This window comes from Festucalex cinctus, chromosome 5 (genome assembly GCF_051991245.1).
Source record: "Festucalex cinctus isolate MCC-2025b chromosome 5, RoL_Fcin_1.0, whole genome shotgun sequence".
Lineage (NCBI taxonomy): Eukaryota > Metazoa > Chordata > Actinopteri > Syngnathiformes > Syngnathidae > Festucalex > Festucalex cinctus.
In genome coordinates this window covers 31852740-31871334 of record NC_135415.1, presented here as the reverse complement: position 1 = coordinate 31871334, position 18595 = coordinate 31852740, and the positions used below count along the sequence as shown (strand labels likewise).

At 41.6% G+C, this 18595-nt stretch overlaps 1 protein-coding gene and 1 long non-coding RNA gene across 2 annotated transcripts in view; one reads left to right on the top strand and one right to left on the bottom strand.

Annotated features, from left to right (window-relative positions):
* Positions 1-7736: 7736 nt before the first annotated feature.
* Positions 7737-10156, bottom strand: LOC144019180 (uncharacterized). Its single transcript, XR_013283604.1, has 2 exons — positions 8623-10156; positions 7737-8266 (listed from the first exon to the last, which is right to left on the bottom strand). It is a non-coding gene; the product is annotated as an uncharacterized LOC144019180 (long non-coding RNA).
* A 22-nt stretch (positions 10157-10178) lies between these two features.
* wscd2 (WSC domain containing 2) overlaps positions 10179-18595 on the top strand; it is a 52095-nt gene continuing 43678 nt past the window's right edge. Inside the window, exon 1 of the mRNA XM_077522064.1 lies at positions 10179-10645. The gene's annotated coding sequence lies outside the window, so the exon portion shown is untranslated. The remainder of the gene's footprint in view (positions 10646-18595) is intronic.

Below are 18595 nucleotides of genomic sequence, written 5' to 3'. Positions count from 1 at the left end.
TTGGAGGGTATTTTATGGCTCTCTGTGTGTTTCTCCGCACTCAGGGGAGAACAATCAAGAACTGCAGCTATATGTTTCCCATTACCGTCAAAAAAGAAAAAGAAGGAGGCTGCAGAATAAGCAACATTGTGTCAACGTTTGTGGAAATTCTTCTCGTGAGCTCGTAATCAGAAATGGTCATGAGCGTCCTTGAGCGGCACTCGACAGAGATGTGCAGACTTGTGGTTGTTTTGAACATTTACTGGTCTGCTTACTGTCCAGCTGTTATTCTTTTTCATAATTCTAGCCAAAATCAGAACTGCAGTTACCTTTAGATGCAGTCAATAACTCTTTCAAAAGCCGAATATTGCCAATATTGGAGTTTTGAAAGGCCATCGAAATGTGCAAAAAGCTGAATATGCTCTGTAAGACCGAGGGAGGTTTTACCTTTTCTAACCTGAATTGACTGAATGTAAAGATAGTCTGTATTAGGGGTGTTAAAAAAAATCGATTCGGCGATATATCGCGCTACTACATCGCGCAATTCTCGAATCGATTCAATAGGCGGCTGAATCGATTTTTTTTTTTTTTTAAAGAGCTCAGAATTGTTCATTCGGTAGTCTTACCGATTCAACGTCTTATCATCATTGCCTTTTTTTTTTTTTTTTTTTTTTTTTTTTTTGTGTGAATCGATTTTTAAACTTCCATTTTTAATGGAAAAATATTCAACAAAACGTCTGACTTCGGGTTAGGATTCACACCTTGAGCATGGAAGAATGTTATATGAACGGAACATTAACCCTTAATATTTTATTTTAATGCTGTTCAAACATGAAACAGATTACAACCTCTATAAGACTGAAATTTCAGATAAATAAATAATACATTTTCATATAAATCTTACACTCTACAAGCTTACTGATTAGTGTTTTCTAAATTTGAATGAAAAAAAATCGCAACAATCGACTTATAAATTCGTATCGGGATTAATCGGTATCGAATCGAATCGTGACCTGTGAATCGTGATACGAATCGAATCGTCAGGTACTAGGCAATTCACACCCCTAGTCTGTATTATTATTGGTCTGGATTCACTTTGCATCCTTTCAAACATTGGTGATTGGGCCGCTTGGGGAGTGTCAACTGGAAGGCAGATCATCAATCAATACAGAGGTCAATGAACATGACACACAATTATCAACTGGTTGACACGCAAAAGCAACAACTTGTTAGCAATATCTCAGAAGTAAATGAGAAAGTGAATGTCAAATCAATGGTGGCAGTTGCTTTTGAAAACAGGCCAGTTGTATTGATGCAAGTCTACAAAGTGCTGATCTGAATGGCAATGGAGCACAAGTAGCACCGTAAAGTCAATAGTAAAAGTGTATTTGCACACTTTCAACAGTTTGTGGCCTGTAACTTTATTTTTTGTTTAATTATTTATTTTTTGCTGTGCTAGTTTTAAATGCAACGACATTAAAAAAAAAAAAAGCATAATGTAGTATCTTCATGTCAATAAAAAGTGAGCATGACTATTTCTGTAGCGCAGACATCCTCCAATGTGTCAAACGAGTACACGAGATTTTAGACTCGGTAAAATCAGGTCTAAATGATGGCGCAGAGTGCAACCTGACTTTGGTGGATTTGATCAACAGACAGATTGGGCGCGCTGTGAATATATGGTGGATGTCATCGTATTTCATTCATCCATTTTCTTAACCGCTTATTCCTCACAAGGGTCGTGGGGATGCTGGGGCCTATCCCAGCCGGCTTCGGGCAGTAGACGGGGTACAACCTGAACTGGCTGCCATTTCATGAATACGACAAAAACTTGGGGCAATATCTCTGAATCATTGTAGAAATCCATCCATCCATCCATCCATCCATCCATTTTCTTGACCGCTTATTCCTTACAAGGGTATAAGGGGGTGCTGGCGCCTATCTCTGCTGGCTTTGGGCAGTAGGCGGGAGACACCCTGGACTGGTTGCCAGCCAATCGCAGGGCACACAGAGACCAACAACTATCCACACTCACAAGCACACAATTCGGAGCGCCCAATGAACCTGCCATGCATGTCTTTGGAATGTGGGAGGAGACCGGAGTACCCGGAGAAGACCCACGCGGGCATGGGGAGAACATGCAAACTCCACCCAGGAAGGCCGGAGCCGGGACTTGAACCCGAGTCCTCAGAACTGGGAGGCGGACGTGCTAACCACTCTTCCACCATGTCACCCCATTGTAGAAATCAATTAATTAAACAAATTATTATTATTATTATTATTATTATTATTAGGGCGGCACGGTGGGTTTAATTTCATGTATAAGAAACCTGAAAGCGAACTACAGTGAGTGACGACATGGCATCCTGACATCACTGGAATGTTTTTAGAAGCAAAGTTGAACTAAAGCGGAAATATCCGTGTACTTGTCAACTTCCAGCATATCATGCTGTATGTTTGTCCCTTGTGGCAATCTTGTTTTGTCTCTCCCTGTGAGATTTCCCATCAGGTTTTGTTTGCAGTATTCGTGCCTTGGGTGGAACCTCCTCCAAGAAAACAAACAAGTGATCTACAGGATCGTGCATACACGTTTCGCTAATAGCTTGACCTGGCGCATGTGCTCGACAGACATGATGCTGTAGATGTTGTGGTACAAACAAGATCAAGAGGAGATCCAACAGTACCGCTGCGCGTGTTTCCGAGTTAATTGTTGGAGAGTGTGCACAAAATCCATTTGTCAGATTTCGACATGAAACTGAACCATCAGAGGAATGACTTCACAACTGGTCACATTCTCAAAGTAATGCCCCGCCCCCCCACTCCCCAGCAGCGCCAACGCTTTCCACCGAGAGAGGAGATTTTGCACAATGAGCCCATTATCATCTATTTACTGGCCTTTACATCTGAGTGGGGGATCAACCGGCAGCGATATCGCACGTAATGACGCTAACTCGTGATGGAGATGTATGAGAGTCGGCCACAGCGTTGCTTGGCCCACAATTGTATCCTTGCTTGATTGAACCTCCACTTTTGACCCCCTTCCAATGCATGCATTTGTCTCCGAGCGGGGCCGGATAACAGCGAGGATGCTTTGCATTTATTTGCAAATGGCGAGGCCTTTTCGATGCGCTGTCCGTGCGAATAAACCAACAAACCCCCATAAACATATACATTTTGGGATGCTGTTGTTTGGCCGCGGTCCCGTCCTGTCTGCTTGATTCAGCGTGAGTAATATGGCCACTTGCGCACTGGCGATTTTTAAAGTGCCTCTCTAAGTTGGAGACCATCTCTGAGTCACCACGCGGAGAAGAGTAATTGTAGGTGACAGCACTACGGGCGACAGCACAGACAACAAGCAAAGCATGAATTAATGCTGCTGGAATATGCGCAGTCATCTCTGTTGTGTCAGCACGAGATCCCTTAAGGACAGGCCAACATTTAATAGCCTACTCAATCTGCTGATGATCCATGAGACGTCCACTAAGCTCACGGGTAGGGCCACATTTTTTCATTAAGTCTTCTTTGCGTAAAATTGATCGACGAGTATGCTGGTGTCCTCCCCAATATCCTCGCGTGCATATCTTTGTGCGCGCCGGCTGCTTGCATGCAAATACTCTCTTGCGTGCGTGTAAACGCTCTTTAAAGATCCGCCCAGTTCAGGCATTGACTTCATTGCCGAGACTGTCAGGGATGAGAGTGACGGGCCTGATTGAAGAGACGCAGTTTACACACGAGGAGATTTGCGCCGGAGCAGAATGGATGATCGGACCGATCCCGCTCCAGAAATCCTGCGTGCAGCGGCTGAACATCTGGAAGTGGGTTGGAGTGAGGTGAAGCAGATGCAGATGTTAGGATTAAAATCCAAATTCACAGCAGGCAAAAATGAAGCCTCCCCTTAATGTAATTATTTGCAGATAAATGTTTGAATTGGTACATGCTGTGCCTTTTTCTAAACAAGCTTGTTTGACATCTTTCTTGATGTAAGATTTAAAAAAAATAATTTAAAAAAAAAAGACGCAAATTGAACACCAACTGTTTACAAGTGACCGCCATCTGGCCCCCCCAAACAAGCTCTCGTTTGTCCCGTACTCAATTCACATGCTTGCTCACATGCACACAAATATGATGATTTTAATCAGGAGCTTGATTTATGACCTCTGGAAGTAGAAGAATCCACACAATGTGACTCTAAACTGATGCAATTGTTATGATTAGCAAACAAATACCAACATTGTTGATTTATTTTTTCACTCACTAACAGTGTACAGATGTGTTCCTAAGTTTACATACGCTAGGCCAGAGGTCAGCAACTTAGTTTGGTGTGCGAGTCAATTTTTCCCTAAAGGGATACTTGACTCATTAAGCCATTTTCAGCAGTGACAAGATCACATTTTGTCTAGAATTAATGTGATGATGTCACTATTTTTCATGAACAATACCTTTAAAAACAATTTCCCCCCCCCCCACTTGCCGTCGACTGAAGATGTCATCAACTGTACTGAGAAACGGAAAACGACCAATCAAGGCTCAGTTTGCTGACCAAACCCAGAAATCAGGTGAGCCGTGATTGGTCGTTACCTATTTCCTCAGCACATGTGATGTCATCTTCAGTCGACAGCAAGTGAAAAAAAAAAAAAGCTGTTTCTAAAGGTATTAATTGTGCATAAAAAAATAATGAATTTATCAAATTAATTATGGACAAAATATGAACTTTTTACTGCTGAAAATGGCTCAATGAGTCAGGTATCCCTTTAATTGTCTGAAATGATATTTTCATCAGGCAAGGCCGCTAAATGCGTTGAAAATGTCCATAATCAGCATATGGTTCAATCTGCGTTAGCTATCTTGAGGTTTTTTTTTTAATCGAAAGATGCTTCTCCCAACGTAAACGGCTGCCTATTGTGTTGTTTTCATATCACGCTGGAGTAAAGTCACATGCGCCAGTCAGCCAATCATCATTGTACTTCCGCTGACATGTGACATCGTCATGTGGTTTATGCAGCCGATCAGGTGCCGGTATTGTAACGCACAACACAAACCCGGAAGTGAAGCGTTGAGAAAAATTACATTTGAAGCAGAACGGCTCATTATTTTGCCGCAAAACAAGACCACTGTGATAGAAAAGAATTTGTAATATTTTGACTGTCCTAACATCCCTCATTTATTTTCATCAGTGGCATCTGGCAGGCGGGCCGGACCGAATTCCAAAATACTGTGGCAATTATTTTGAGTTTTCAGTGTCAAAAGTGAACATGAGAAGATATGTGCGTGTGAATTTTGATGACGATTTATCCCATTTTTGTGTCATTAAGCAGCTTTTAGCTTTGGTACATATACAGTTCCGCTCACAACTTTAAATTTTCGGATGTGTTTTTGCAGCAAAAAAGAAAAAAATGTGAGATTGTGCTGTGCATTTATGAACCAATTAATTTTCCAAAAAGCATGAATACAAATGAAGTAGTTGAATGTAAATCAATTCCATTTGGACTCATTTCCAACTAAAAAACACGATACAGCATGAACAAGAACACAATCACCGCCCCAACCTTGTTCAAAAAAACGTTATGCTCGTCAGCACTTCTCACACCTGACGCTCATTATGTAACGATTGATTCCTTTTTTGGGGGGGCACGTTCACCACCACCACCATGCGCCTGAACAAAGGACTCGCACTCAAAGAGGAAAAACGAAGAATAATGTAATATGGCTCCAACAAAATACACGACGTACTGGACAGAAAAAAAAACGATGTAGAATGCGTCTTAATCATTGCACTGCATCCTTCTGTGACAAGTAGTGATGGGCGAGTACCGATACCCAGGCATCGGTATCGGGACAATACCCGGGCCTTATTTCAATGTATCGGTTCTCACGACAGAACCCGATACTGGTACTGTAAGCTGTTTTACGATCAGGAACAAGAAATTAGAAGAATAGAAAATTTCCATTAATTTCATGCAATTTCTAGTTAAAAAAATAAATAAATAAATAAAAAAACATATATTGGGATATATACTGTAGGTCTTTCTTTAAAATTTTATGTCATTGTGTTTTGAGAGGCAATTTTATGTATCAAAAAAAGAAAAAAGTAGTATCGATACTTGACATCGGTAGTACCTGTACTGATATCAATCTGAAAAAAAGTGGTATGGAATATCTCTATTGACAAGTTTCCAATTTATGGGCAACATCAATTAATGAGAAGAATAAAATATTGGTCTTAATTCCCACTGTAATGCACTGCACAGCAAAGCAAACAGTATCAAACCATTTGGAGATTATGCAAATGTACCAATGCAAGTATTACAAAGTTGAAGTATAATGTGTCCGGGGAAAAAAGTGCACTGTAAATAAAAATGTGTGTTCTTAAAGACATAAGCGCCGTTATTATTTTTCTCTCTCTTTCAGCAGTCTAAACAAAAAGTGTGATTGTCAAAGTCATGGGGTCTGCTGTTATCTCTTCCATTGCCATGTTCCATTTTTACAGTGAGGCAGTCAGCAGCTCCCAACAGACGTTCACATTAAGTGCGCTGGCAGGAGCCATTTCATATCGCTCGATAATTTCCTTTTCAAATAGGTGAACTCTTTTGGGTGAGCTGCGCATGAAAACGGTTCTATAAACTGCGACTGATTACTCTCAAGCTCACATGTGCAAAACTCTCTTCAGCTCACTTCGCACTGTCTTTTCAATCTTGGAAAAATAATAATGCTGTACTCGGATGAATACAAAATACTTAAAGGGGTCCTTTTCATGTAGTGCAGTTGAATTGCACGATTGAGCGCATACACGTCAAAAGGAAGCCATTTTTTTTTATTTTTTGCCTTGCTCAGCGGCACCTTGTTGTTGTATTTAGGGTCCAGTTACTATTTGGATATTTGGTCCAATCCTGAGCTGCTCTACAACCTTGAACATGAAAGTGGATATGACTTATTTGGTAAAAGATAAACTGGCGCGTGACCTCAAATGCAGTGTGAGCTGAAAATAAAAGGAAAGCACATCTACATCAGCAGTGTGATAAATTGACTTGAACTTTTCTGACAGTAAAAGCATCATGCTGTATAAGTAGAAGTAACAAAAGTGTGTGTGTATTTTCCAAGCACAGGTGTAAAGAAAAGGTGACGTTTTCATCACTGTGAGTTTGATGGCATTTGCAACTGCCTGGTTTCTTTGCAGGATGATTCAAACAAGCGGTTCTCTTAAGCTTGGCGCTTGCTTGTTGTCAACAAAATATGAGGCAGCAACTTCAAAAACAGGCCAATGAAATCTTCAAAAAGCACTAGTGATATATAAATATTTATATATGTGTGTGTAAATAAAAGTCCTGACAGAAAAGCAAAAATAATAATATTTAAATCCTAAATATTTTAGGTAATTATAAATGAAACTGTTACAGTTCCAATACCAGATTGGCATTTGTCGGATATTCACATTTGTTAAAGTTGGTAGGCTATAGGGATTAAACAAATTTATCAAAACGCACAGTATGATATTATCACGATACTGTGGGGAGGTTGGCAATATTTAAAAATTCACAATATTGTAAAAAAAAAAAAAAAAAAAATGAACTCATACTAAAAAAAAAAAGCACAATATTGTGCTCTTGTACATAACTGCAATGTTGTGTTGTTATTATTGTGTTTTGTTATTATGTTATGTTAGTGTAGCACCTATGCTATCAGGCAGAGGGAGATAAGCTACTGGACTAGTTCTAGATTCGATGAGTGGTGAAATTGAAGAAAATACCAGAGGCAGTAACTTGAACGTAAGCCGGCAATTTACTGAGAACAATGAACAAGACGGACAAGAAGACCGTAGAAAAATATATACAAATATTGGCACATCAATTTGCATACGCACCTTCAAATTCCACTTTTTGTTACGGAACACCTTATGTTAATTTAAGGAGTTATACAAAAAGTTTTAAGTTCAATCTATTTTCTGATCCTATTTTATTTTATTGACCGGTCAATTAGTTTAGTTTTGGGTAATAAGCCTAAATTATAAATTTCAAATGTCCTTTAGCTTAGCAACATCCCATGTGTCCATTCGCAATGTGTTGATTGCACACGCTGTGCTCTCAAAGTTGTGTAAATCCAAAGGAAGCAAAGAAAAATTCCAATTCCTACCGCGACCTTGGTAGCAACACGGTTACAGTGAAGATGAAATCACGTGTTGTCCTGTGATGGTTGTCGGAGTCGTAGTTCGTTGGGTAGCTCGCCACTCGGATCACCGAGACTTGTGTTCGAATCAAAAGGGGGTTTTTCCATCCGGAAAAAAAAACCTGGCCTGTAGGTTAGGCCACCAGGGAGAATATAATTAGTCTATTTACTCAAATAAAACATAACTACTAAATAAGATACAGCTATTCACACGGCTGCGTGTCGAAGGAGAACATAACATGGCGCCTGCTTTTAGCACTAAGCCACTCGTATTCACCACCAACAGGCACATTTACACAAAAAAATAAACCAATGTAACAAAAATACAATACACAGGGGCACTTTATATTGACAAGAAAACTCAAATTACTTCCAGTTATCATTCTCTGCTCTTCGCGAACGACATAAATGCCGAAATGAGGCTTGCTGCGTCATAGCAAACATTTTACAACTACACGTAATTCATTAGGAAAATCGACTTACCAAAACTCGTCTAGTTAAAGGTTTTAGTCCTTCAATAATCACACCCTTCCTCAGGTAGGGATACAAAATGAAGGCTTTAAGTAGAAAAAGTTCTGTAGTTCAACGATGTTGCACCAACGGCAATCTGTGTTCAATGCGCACCTCTCAATCCAGTCTGCTCCGGTCGACTGTGTGGTGGGGGGAGGGGCGATGCATTGAAAACTTTATTGTTCACAAAAAGTACAATCATGCGTCTAAACAAAATTGTTTACCTTTTGAAGTAGTATTACATATTCACGTATTTGTCACGATCTATTTCTCAATATTTTTCCATATTTTATTTAACTATTTAATTATCTTATTTATGTATTGATTTATTAATTAGTCTTTCACATATGTTACTTCTAACAGGGGTTACATCAGGTTGTTGCATGCACACATTGAGTTCCACCACATATTGACTTGCTTCACAGGCATATTGGGTTCCTAGCTCTTCATCTAACAATTAGAGTAGAATTTAAACATAGAAGGGCCAAAACATCCCTAATGAAAATGAATTGCACAAAAAAAAAATAGCCATCAGAGGGTATTGAACTGCACAAATGCAAATCAACATGACTTTTTTTAACAGATGTGTTGCATTTAAATATTGTGAACGCGTCAACGACGATATTGTGGCAATTATCACGTATCACGATATTGCGCTTATTGTTGTATCCCTAATAATCACAAGAAAAAACGTGCATATTTGTGACATTACAAAGTGTCAAATTTGTGAGAAGAAAACTCATGAGAAATTTTTTTGCAGATTTGTGACATGGCAAACTTGCGAGGAAAAAGTGATGTGTTTTGCGCTGTAGCTTGACGTGTGTAACGAGTAAACTTTAGAAATCCGACTCCATCCTGCATTTTCATTGCCTAAAGACTGTTCCATTACCCACTAACGAATCTTCACATTTTGTTGCTGATCCTGGTGGACAAAAGCCAGCACGTCGTCCAGACTTGCTACGTCTCAAGTTTTTTCTCGGAAATTTATGAGCTTTTTTAAAAATCAAGAACATTTGCCACTTTATAATGTCACAAATCTGTAAGTTTGTTTCTCGTAAATTTCTGAGTTTTTTTTTTTTTCTCCTGAGTTTTTTTCCTCGGGATCTTACACCCCCTCGAAAAAAAAAAATGTATTTATACGTGGCCCTAATACATCATTGTATTGAATTTAATAGTTGAAATCCCTTTCAACTTTTTATGACAACTATGTGATTAGGACCCCGGGAAGGTTCCAAATCAAGTCAAAACGTGTCGTATGGTCAGCTTTTTGCACATCAAATCTAGCAAAGGGGTTTAAAAAGTACTCATTTGTTTTCAATAACAACATCTATTTTCAAGAATAGGCAACTACTGTCACACGGATGGACCCTTTTTGATGCGGTAGCCTAAAAAGTTTGCCAACCACTTTTGGAATCGTGTCTTGTATGTTTTCCTGTACGATGAAAAGCACATCCCGCGTTCTCATGTCATTTGCACACGGATGGTGGCGAATAAGTGCGCGTCGCACTCGCCCGTCGCCAAACGTGTCCCATCAAAAGAGTCCCAAACGAGTCGGCGCTTGCACTGCGATGTTTCTGTCGTGTCCCTTTAAGTGCACCAGGCAGTGCTGTCGTTCCGCGTTTGGAGCGCCGTGCGCGGCGCTGCCTTTCCTCTCCGCAGCGTTCGCGCGCCGCCGTCCGTCCTTCAGCTCGGCCGGCCGACCGCGGCTCCAAAGCAGCTCGTCCATCGCCGCAGCCCGCGTCGCCAGCACGCCGCGGCCGGAGCAGACGCCAGAGATCGGCGGAGTGTGCCTGGAGCGGTCGGCGGAGCCTGCAGGGGCCACACGAGTCGTCGTCGCCGGAAGATTATCGAAGAGCTCTCAGATGGGACTGAAGAGAGAAACTGGAGACATCGCGAGCTGCCTGCTTCTTGGAGAACATGTTGAGTTGCCTCAGTTGACTGGAGATCAAACATCTTGCCACAACAAGCCATCTTCCGAAGCCTTCACCCGACTGAGGTAACAGCTTTTCAAATCTTTTTCTCATCGAAAGCTTCGTGCGCACTTTTCGTGATGTTACACGAGTGTGCATATCCGACTGGTAAACGGACCACAACAGACAGCAGGGGCATATTTGGCTTTGTTTCTTTTATGCGCTGCAACTTGTTAAAGCAAAGCATTAGCTTTGTCTTATAGGCAAGGCAAGGCAAACAAAAAAATAATAGGTCGACTTCTATTATGGGAAAATGTCTGAGGTGAACATCAAGTATTTTTGTTCCTTACACAGCCAATTGGATTTATTGGAGCCTTTTATTTGTGTTGTACTTCCCACTGACACATAAGCAGATGACAGATGTTTGTGTAAACATGTCACCAGTGATCGTCAACCAGTGATCGGTGATGTCACGGGAAATGATCCAGTTCCTCTTCATTTGCCTTAAAAATCAGGGTTTATGCCACAATTGTTTGATACTCTCATTGCAAAATAAAAAGGTTATGAAAATTAAAATGATGAAAGTCCAATACATGCACCTGTTGCCATTCATAACAGAATAGAATAAGTCTTGATGAAGGCCCCGATTTGACAATGAGCATCAAGATCATCATTACTTTAGTGAGTATTTGTTTGGTGGTGTGCTGTGAGATTTCGCGAATGCAAAACAGGTGCCTCGGCTCTATAAAGGTTGTGGGTTGAAATACACGCGGGAGCTTGGGCAGCAATCATTGACTCACTCCCAAGTGTGAAGCAGCTGGACTTTTATTTGAGCCTCCCTGCTAATTTTTAACTCGTGGCAATTATGATGCAGAACACAACCGGAGACTCCACTCACGTCTTTGCCTTGAATGCACTTAGAAGATTCGTCATCACATTAAACGTTGCTGTTCCTTGTATGCTCAGATCATTAGCCACGAATTTGATATTCAAATACGACAAATTGCAAGACCCGTTACAAAGATTTTCAGTAAGATGCTCATTTATTGGTATGAATTATTTTGGCTCCTGTTATGTCTCTGTTAATATGCTGAACAATCAAATTCCTCTAGCGGGATGCAATTCTCAACCACGGGTATGAAAATATTGTTCCTGCAATATGTCTCTGCTAAGCTCAGTCTAAACTGATTGCTGGAGTCGCACTGCAGACAGAAATGTAAAAAAAAAAAAAAAAAAATGTCAACTAGTTGTTGAAGTGATGGCAGTCTGTTTGCTGACTACAGTCAAAGAGCCCTTGAGCAAGGCACTATCCCCACCCCCTCACAGTTAAAGTGCTTCACTGCTTCAGCATGAATTGCATGGCTGCATTTCTGCGATTGCTTTAGTTGATTCATTTTTTCCTTTCGGACACATTACAGCTGACGTCATTTGCAACATTGACATCCGAAAGAACGGCTGACGGCTAGAAGCCGAAGCTCATTCGAGACCCGTCCCCATCGACCCATCTTACTAGAACGCATCAGTCATATACATTATGTCGAACAGTCGTTCATTTTTATCGTTATCCATCCCATACTAGCCCAAAAAGTGCTCGCTCAGTTCCGTGTGCAGATTGCGGCTAATTTGGAAGTGGTGAGTCAGTTCCCAGACGCCACCAGCAGCCCCCCCCCCCCCCCCCCCCCCCGCCCCGCCAGGCCAGCGGCCAAGGCAAGCGCAATTCTTCACTTTCGCTCACCTCGGAGCAGCTTTCGCACGTGTTGTGCTTTGCACAAGTCATCTGGTTTGTGTGCGACACAAAATCAACAGCAGAGTGTGAGTTGAATTTCCCCTCGGGGGATCACGCAAACCCCGACGTAAATAAAAGTGTCAAACATGAATACAATTAGATTGTATATTCAATTGAATACACTGCAAAGACAAGAGATGTAAAACTCCTGATCATTCCTGTCATTTTTATCTAAATCATCTCAAAAACAAAAACAGAAACAAAACAAAAAAAAGGTACACCCGCTGTCCTTGAACCATTTCGGCATAGTTTCGGCCTCTTTTGAAAGATAATACTTTGCATTTTTCTCCCCTGAGTAATGAATGTTTGAATACACAAAAAGATGGATTTTATGTCAGCCTAATTATTTTGTTTTTCAAAACATCTGCCTTGAAAATGAATGTAGAATGTTGTACTGGACTGGAATACACAACAGGAAAATACTACTACAGAAAAGGAGCATTTTCCACAGCGTTTTCTAAAGTCGAGGTCCAGGTGAACCAAAAGTGGGTGGCACTTGAGAACCAAGGTCACAGGTTACATTGACCTCGACCTCTTGCTCCCTTTTTTTTTTTTTTTTTTTTGGCCATGGGTCCCATGCTTGAGAGTACGTGTGGCTGTACTAGTACACACGGCTCCATTCTGGGCTGTTTGCTTGGTGAGAAAGTTACACGTGGGACCCAGTCCTCATCTCAAGTTAAATTCACTCAACTTTATTTCGAAAGCACTTTAAAACAAGCATTGCCGCATACAAAATGTCGTACATGAAACAGGAATCGGTCATGCAGTCAAGATAAAGAGTAAGATAAGTAAAATAAGAACAAAACAAAAACATTCAAGTATACAAGTGAATAAAATGTACATCAATAAATGAATAACGAGAAGTAGGTAAGTGAATGAATGAATAATTAAATAAATAAGTACATAAATAAACAAACATCAAATTCATAAGCACAAAATATAGCAGACACCAAAACAAGTCTGATGGTGCACCAAAAGCTGACGAATACGAATGGCAATTAAGACTTTCGGGTTTTAAAAGCAGACATCATTTCTAATTTCATAATTTATGGAAGGTCGTTCCAAAGGGAGGCAGCGGCAACTGCAAAGCTTCCATCCCCGCTAAGCCTCCGCTTTGCCTTCGGTGCCTCCAATTGAGTCTGCTCTGCTGACCTGGTGAGTAATTGGGCAAGAGCTCAGCGAGGTAAGAACATTTAGAGATTTCAAAACAAATAAAAGAATGTCAACATGGAGCCTAAATTTCAAGGGCAGCCAATGAAGAGAGGCCAGTTTTGTGCTCCCTCTTTCGGACACCAGTTGGGAGCCGAGCAGCAGCATTTTGGACAAGCTGCAGTCAGATCGAACACAAGCGGCGTCATTTGCATCCATGGCAACCAGTATATCGGAATTTCATTCGCTTTTCAATACATTGATCCCCAGCTTGTATTGATCCAAAACGTAATATGGGCCTTTCGGCGTTAATGCTGGAGTCACAGATGCTGTTTTTTCCCACTAAGTTTGCACCTCACTTTCCACTTGGCATCAGTCGATCTCAGGAGAAGCCCGCTTTGTTTCTGTTGATCTCCGGCTTGCGCATTGCATGGCGCTGTTGAAGCTCGCATTTGTAGATGTACCGACAAACTGTGTTGACTCACAACAGATGTCGGAAGTCGTGTTTCTGAGCCCATGTGGCAATATTATTATTATTCTTTACACAATGCTGCTTTCAAAAGTCACCACCATTCAGTCGTGTTTTTTGGCCTTGCTGCTGACGTGCAGAGATTTACCGAGATATTCCAAATGTTTTGGTTATGTTGTGGACTGGAGATGATGAAATTCTGAAATTCTTTGGAATTGTATGTTGAGAAACATTGTGGACTATTTGCTCATGGAGTTGTTCACAAAGTGGTTGTGACCAACCAAGACTTTGGCGAGACTCCATTTCATCGCTAATCGTAACACTTGCTTGCTTTCAAGTCACCGACTGATGGAATGCGACAAACAGCTGCTTCTTGGAGCATTTCGTAACTTCTGTGTCTCAGCTTTTTTTTGGAAGAAGTTGCAGGCAGCAAATTCAAAACAACATATTTGATTTTATTGGTCTTTTTACAATGCCCCAAATTCACTGGAATTGGGGTTTGTACCTCAAAAATTAAAAAGAACTCTTTGGAATGACATCTTAAAGTTGCTTCATGACATTTCCATGAAGATTTATTTGATTGAAACCAACCGGATGCCAACGTTTACATTTCGAGCTTTATTGACGATGTCATCATCTGACATGTGACATGACCTCAACCTCACCTGAGCACATGAGAACAGCACACAGAATCTTGTTCATGATTTGAATGAGTGAAGGTCTGCACATTCCGCAGTATGCGCCCGCCCTCCCATTCATTCTTTCAGATGGCCTTGCTACACTGCGGATCACCACATGGAAGGACGCGCTCGGCGCTTTGTGCGAAAGGCAAGAAGCTCGTCAGCTTTCCGCTGACGAGAAGAAAGATTGCAGGAGCGTTGAAAGGGTCTGATGAATGGCAACTAATTGGTCAGTCACGCTGCTGCGCGTTCAGCATCGGGCACGCCAGCAAATAAGCGGCATCGCCCTCGTTATGCCGGCGGCGACACGGCGCTTCGGCGTCCGGGCCCGGCCCAATCGATCAATAGCGGGAGTGTGAGGCTGTCACAGAAACCGTCGCTCTCCTCCTTGTTGCCCGGTGCCGTAACACCTCGCTAATGGAACTTTGAATCCCATTATGGCATTATTACTCATTGGAAAAAGTCAAATCACATGAATTGCACCGCTGGATCGAGCCAGCGTCAGAGAAATATGCCAACTCCCAGCAATTCATATTTGTGCGCCCAAGAATGAGAGCGAGCTGTTCCCGCCGCCGCTGTGAATCGCTACGGCGCCCTCAACAATTGGGCGGCACGTTTGGCGTTGAATCGGCGCTCGGCTTGCGCCGCAGAGGAGAAGCCGAGACGCACTCGTCACAGACCTGAAGCCTCGCGTGTGAAGCCTTTGAATTCCTCCAGCTTATCTTTTCATCCTCTCGGCGACGTGCTGCGGATCGTATGCGATGGCCGGCGGCCTTTGAAGATGGCCGCAGGAGCCGACAAGAATGAGACTTTGCTTTGCCGCGCTCGCCGTCACGGTGACGCCGCAAAGGTGCCGTTCGACTTGCGCGTCTGCCGGACGGCGTGTCGGCTCCTGATGCAGAATAGCGATGTGGAGATCCAGTCCGGAAATAGCCTGGCTGGCATGAAAGTGACGCACGGAACCTCTCAGACGCTTGATCATGTCAGACGTGCAAAAAAGCACAATGTCACATTCGTCGTCTGAATGAAACGTTCCACTGGAACTGGTTTGAGGATCATCTTCCAGTTATCTCTGCACAGATCCAAGGAGAGGGTCAAACTTGCTGCAAGACACATTTGCAGCTTATGGAAGGATTCATCACAACACTGGACCTTTTCTTGTCTTTTTCTTCTTCTTTTTGAACAGGAAACACTTCCAGATCATCTCTGCCGTCACAGTTGCGAGGGAAATACCAAGTCTGGCAAGATGATAATCGCTTGGTATATGTTTCAGATGTGTCAAATACATCACTGCTGAACATTTCGGTGTTCTTTTACTACGACTACTAATACTAATCATCATCATCATTAGAGGTGGGAATCTTGGGGCACCTCACGATTCGATTGCGATTACGATTCAGAGGCGACGATTCGATTATAAAACGATTATTGATTTCCCCCCAGGCAGCAGAAAAAAAACAATGTATTTTGGCGCTTTTAATGTTTCGTACATTAGTTACAAAAATAGTACAAAAGTCCTCTCAGGCCTAAATAAACTACTATTTCAGTATCACGTTAACAGTTCAAAACAGTAAATAAAATACTCAAGTCCTCATTCTGTAACAACAGCTTTTAAGTATATTCAGTCTTCAACAGAATAAAACATAGCATTGAGCAAAAATATATTATTTTTATCCACTCAAAAGTGCACTGAGATATAAATGAAAGACAATGTGAACTACTACTTCAATACAAATGCCAAAAAAAAAAAAAAGTGCTTTCCTGCTATTTAAGTTGTGTAAAGATGAACATGTAAACATTAAAGTTTCTCAGAGGTACAAAAAAAAAAAAACCTCAAGTGCTTTTCTGCTTTTTAACTTGTGTAAACATGAACGTGTAAACATTAATGGGATCGTTCGGCTTTTTTAACATGAATCTCAATTTGATCCTCACCTCCCGTGTGTGCGATCAGCGCTGACTTCGGCGTTGGACGAGAGGAAAATAGTCCAGCAAGCTGGCTGGGGTCTCGGAAATAAAGCGTTTTTCTTCTAAAAACTATTTGTTTTCAAAAGCGTGATACATTTCCACCACAATACTCTTTTCTGAATAAAGTCAGACGCCATTACCGCCAGCCACTACTTTTCTGTTCGTTCGTTCGTATCACTGCGCGGCGCCCTGTAGAACGCTAACCGACGCACTGCAGCCAGCTAGCTGATACTTCCGCCTGAAGTTGTTTGCCTTTTCGGAGCAGGTCTGATCTCACGAAGAGGTGGGTTGGTCAGCTCAGCCATGCTTGTTGTTGTTTTGAATGTCGAGGCGTGAGTTGTGGATGTGTACTCTCGGTCCGTCCCAAAAAGCGTCCCGAAGACCGCGCGCGCTACTGCGTTTCTGTTCCGCGTACTTTTCGCTCGTTTCGCTTCCCTTGGCATATTTATATAATCGGAATTTGGACATTTGTGAATCGTTCTCGATTGTTGCACGGCCGAATCGTGAATAATCTAAGAATCGGAAATTTTGCACACCTCTAATCATCATCATTATTATTATGATGTAATCATTTTTTAAATTATATATTATATCCAAAATATTTATGAACAAATGGGAAAAAGACAATACTACTCTGACTCAACGTCTTTCGACAACAATATTTTTCTCAATATGACACTGGTAGTTACAGTAGTTCAAAATGTTTCGAGACATTCTCTCATTCTATCAGTTAAATATGAAAAAAAGAATGAATACTGTGATTGCCATTCCTCATTATTCAAGAAAAGTAGCGTCTGTTTGCAGTAGAGGGTTTCTAATAAAAACGAATTTGGCCACTTGTTACTCGTTTATCTCAACAGAAATATACGCTCCATAAGAAGAGTTTTCAAAATACACTTTGATGCAAAAGAGAGCACAAGCAGTTGGTGCGTGTGCATGTGGTACGCGCACGGTATTCAAATTTCACACTCTCAGAATGGGGATTTTTTTGTTTCTTTTGTTTTACAAATGGTGTGAAAGAAAAAAAACTTGTTTTGACTGCATTGTTCTTGTGCAAACAAGTCCTTAGTCAAACGCCCATCCCAATTTCCAGTGGTCTTTTTTAGAAGTAAGTCGAAGTATGGATTTTGCCTCTGGCTCCCACTGTAACTAATTATGGAGTATAATTGACTTTGAATCATTACTCGTTAATCCTAATTCCTAGTGGGAAATCGGTATTTCTTGACGTAGCAAGAAAAATCAAGGCTGCGATTGGCTGGCAACCAGTTGGGGGTGTGCCCCGCCTAATGCCCAAAGCCAGCTGAGATAGGCTCCAGCACCCCCCGGTCAAGAAAATGGATGGAAGAAAAATAACGGGAAGCAAAGTTGGAGTTTTCTTTTGGATCCTCATGTCAGTCGGGTTCACTTTGAGTTGGCAAAAATGCCCGAACGTCGAAACGTCGCATCCCGCTGAGGGCGCACATGTTGTCTTATTCTGTCAGGTCTGATGTGAAGAGAAGATCATGCGTGTGCAGCACCGAAGCATCATCTGCTGCCGCGCGGCCTTTTCAAGACTTGCAGGGAGACAAATATTACAACGATGGCGCAACATAACAGCCTTTTGTCCATCAAGTGCCAAAAAGCAAATTCATTGACCTCTTTTATTCACAGTCGCTTTTATGGAATGAGTCATTTTTACAATGTTCCTTATTGTGGAGGTGTGCACTGCTTTTCTCATATTGCCTTATTTGGCTTCATGAGGGTGAAATACTATTCACACTTCTCCACCATTGCAATCTACAAACACAATCATAAGCACGTTGTTCATCTGGAGATGTTGACCGCAGCCAAACAAGTGTGATATGAAGTATTAACAAATGAGGAAAGCCGCGATATCAGTCATGTGATATCTGGTCCGCTAAAGCAAATAAATGAATACAAACCAAACAGTAGGTTGAATTTGAGCTCTGTTTCAAAAACTCGATTTCGCTTTTATCGTCTTAGTTGT